Below are 3,875 nucleotides of genomic sequence, written 5' to 3'. Positions count from 1 at the left end.
AATATTTGATTTGGCAATGGTCATGTATCACTTACCTTTGCAATAGCTGAAGCGAAGACATTCCCAGTATGTCTGGCCGATATTTATTCCACGGAAGAACAAAGATCATCTTCAGTATCCTCAGGACCTTGATCGCCTTTGTCCGGAGGTTCTTTGTCATCTTTGTCATCAGATTCAATATCAAGCTCTTCTTTGCCGTCGTTGAGCTGGAATGTAGGAATCGGAATGGCAACGTTTGCATCGGTGGTTGGCATGGAATGGCCAGATTGGATTGAAAGGGCTTTCAGACAAGCTTTCACCACCAATGCCAACTTATGGCAATAACATCTGGCATGCATTTGGGTGCTGTCCCAATTCACCGCGGGTTCAGCAGATGCAAACATAACCTCCATCTCTGAGGCCATTGTGAAGTTGTTTAACCCAGAGTCACTGGTCTGACCAAGAACGTAGATATACAAGAATACTCAGCTATGTTGAGCAAAATTTGGATAAGATAGAAAAAAGAAAAACTCATCTTTTTGTGTAGATCATGAGAAATGAGATACCTCGCAACAGGTCAAGCCAAAAGGATGCCATAGTGATTCCAGGAAACCATCTTAAGTGTCAATAAAACTTTGCAATACTTGAAATTGGAATCAATGTAACAAGCAATCAATGCGATGAACGCGTAGTGGTGACCGCGCGTAGTCCATATGTCATGTACCAGCCAATTTCGACTGGTGGTATCCTGAAATCCAAACAATCGTGAGCAACTTGATTGAAAACCAGGGACAATTGAAGGAAAATATATAAAAACCCACCTTTAGGTCTTGTAACACTTTGGAGTGAAGTGCCTTGTAGATTTTTTTTGCATTATGAGCTGCCCACATTGGTGACCTCATGTCGGCTGAAGGATTAGCCAGCTTGAAGGCACTTTGCAGCATCACATCTGAAAATTGCCTCCAGGCAAGCGCCTGTCAAATGACCCAAATCATCAATATGATATTGAGCATCTCAATGGTGAAAGTTGGTTGATTGATGAAAGCTTGCATTGCTTTTGCACTGGCAGTCTTTGTAGTATTTGATTTCTGAATCTGTTGAAATGTTGGAGGAAGCCGAAGACCAGCCTTGATTGCCTTCTTTTGGCCTTGACAAGTTTGACAGGCCTTATTGACGTCTTGATGGGCGTATAGATTCTTGTTTGATTTATCACCTCAAGTGTACCATTCACCACACCAATTGCACAGGTAGTAGTGTTTGAAAGGTCCTGTCAGTAACGATATAATGAAAATTCAAAATGAAAGGTAGTTATAAAAACGAAATTAATGAAAAGCTTAGAAAAACCTACCTTGCCGTCTTTGTGCTTTGGTTCTCTAAAGTACTTAAGGAGTTCTTTCACATTGTCCTTCTTCCCTGGGCGTGACTCGGCTTCTTCTTTGGCAGATGAATCCTGGTCTACATCCACTACCTCAGGTATGTCTTGTTCTTGTGTTGCCTAACATGTGTCAGCCAAGGATGTTAATGATGATACATCAACCAAGAGCAAAGGTCATGTGGAGATATGAGACAGGTAGAAATGAACTCACTTTTGTTTTAGGACCCCGTTTGTTTTTCTTACTAACAGTTTGGTTGCTACTGTTACTACCAGGTTTGTCCCGCCCTCGTTTCTTGGATGCCGGTTGAGTGGAATTGGAACTCATAGGCGACATGATTGTAGGAGTAGTTGTAGGACGAGATGAAGGGGATCCGTGGTCTCTGGTGATCCTGCGTTGTGAATCTGAACCGGTCAGAACAAAGCCTGGTGACAGTTGCTGTGGAGAGCGTACTCGCAGTTCGCAAGCAGGGGTGGATGGTGGAATTTGAAGACTAGAACTCATGTTTTTAAAGATAAGTGGAGGACTGTTGATGAAAAAGATAACCAAAACAAAAAAGAAAAGTTGACTAGGAAGAATTGGTTGAGAATGACTTGAAGTCACGTCGCAGTGATTGTCGCACTGTGACTGAGGGACATCAACAATTACTGTCACACCGTCCGTAAACATTTTTCTCAAAAAGTAGATGAGAAAGATTAAGCTTAAAATGCACTTACATTCATCCTGCATTGCCCCATTGTGACACCGTTCCTGATTGACAATTGAACAAGATGAAAGAGGCCAAGATGGGTGGGGGAGGCTGAAATTGAACTTCCTGAAAGGGATACGTCAGCATCTGTATGTAGCACTGCGTTACATGTACAATACAGTCTGACTGCAACCCCTGGACCCCCACTGGGGTACCATGACTGGGACAGCGGCGGGTCGGAGCGCAGTAAACACTGCGCAGCGCAGCGCTACCACTCCAGTGATTCTTCACCACACTGAGGCAGCAGCGCGACCCCCGCGCCACCGCTGCGCTGCCCCAGTTTACAGCGGCATGGTTTGCGCGTTGATACACCTGAAGGTTAATAATAGAAGAGGGATGAATTGGAATACAAAAACCATCATCTACCATATAAGAGACTCAGATCTAAGAGATGAGTGTCCTCTAACAATGTCAAGAGGAGTGACTGAGGTCAAGAGCACAGCAGTGCTATCACATGCAGACATGCATATTACATATTACAATTCAGTACTATGTCACAGACATTTGTCACCTATTCTCGTATCTAGAAGGTTGCTCCTTGTGCCCATTGTTTGGGGAAGACTTCACAGATCCACTCCTGAAACACACACTCAGAATACACCAGAATAGACTGTTAGTGGACGTAATAAATATAACGTGATGAGTGTAAGGTCAAGATGTGTCTTAACCTTCACTAGAGAGACTGGAAAGATCAGGAAAAAAAATTGAATTGAATTTTAAGTTTTAAGTTTTTGAAGTCTTGCACCACAAATAGTTTGAATTGATTTGAATTGATGATTGGTGTTGCTCGAATCCAAATGGTTGGGATTGTTCAAAAAAATGTAAGGTCAAGATGTGTCTCGACCTTCACTAGGTTCTCTGCTCTCTACGGCCAAAGCCAGTCGGGACAATCACCAAGTTAAATTCCTGAAATAGGCCTAAAAAACCAAACTATTAATAAGAAACTAGAGAGAAACAATAAGGAGGAAAAGCGAGTCCTCCTGAGAGAAGTCATACCTAAAAGCACCAAACTATGAATGAGAAACTAGAGAGAAACAAGAAGGAGGAAAAGAGAATCCTTGAGAGAAAAAGAAAAGGGAGGAGGAGTCGTGCTCCTGAATCCCCCTTATGATACAACTTGTGTAACACTATGTAAACCCATGATGTACTGTAATCTAACCCCATAACTCCTCCCTTACAATGATTTAATTGAAACAAACTTGTACCTTGACTTTGGTGACTGATTCCAATGTATAGAATGTCTTACATGCAAGAATGATACCACAAGGTGATACCATCAGCTGCTAGTGATGAGTCTTACAGTGTGATATAATCACTGTCTTCTTTTTCATGCTGGCTGTGCCACCATCTGAAGCTGCCTCATGTTCACGTTCCTCCACATTGGCCAGCAGAAGCGCTTTCTCCGTCATATCAGCTTCCTTTCTCTTATCCGTCAATATGGCCATGGGGTTGAGATGGAGGTTGGTGTGGGGCCCTTTCAGTCTCCTACAAAGTCCAAATAACAAGGTGGTCCAATCTTTGAATGCCTCATATACCACAATATGTTCTTCATTGGAGCATGTGTCATATCCATGCCGGGCTTGTTCAAGGCACGGTTGCACTTTGTACATTGGTTTAAGTGCTTGAAGGTGTTCTGGGCAATATCAATCATTGACATTGTTGAGAGGCTGATCACAGTAATTTGTTGTTTCCGGCTTGAGGTTTTGGAATTGCTCTTCAGAGATGCTGCAGCACCAGTGTCCACTGGTAATGCCATTGGTGACAACTGCACACAT

The sequence above is a fragment of the Melampsora larici-populina genome (genome assembly GCF_000204055.1).
Source record: "Melampsora larici-populina 98AG31 unplaced genomic scaffold MELLAscaffold_12, whole genome shotgun sequence".
Lineage (NCBI taxonomy): Eukaryota > Fungi > Basidiomycota > Pucciniomycetes > Pucciniales > Melampsoraceae > Melampsora > Melampsora laricis-populina.
Note: the sequence above shows the minus strand (reverse complement) of the source record.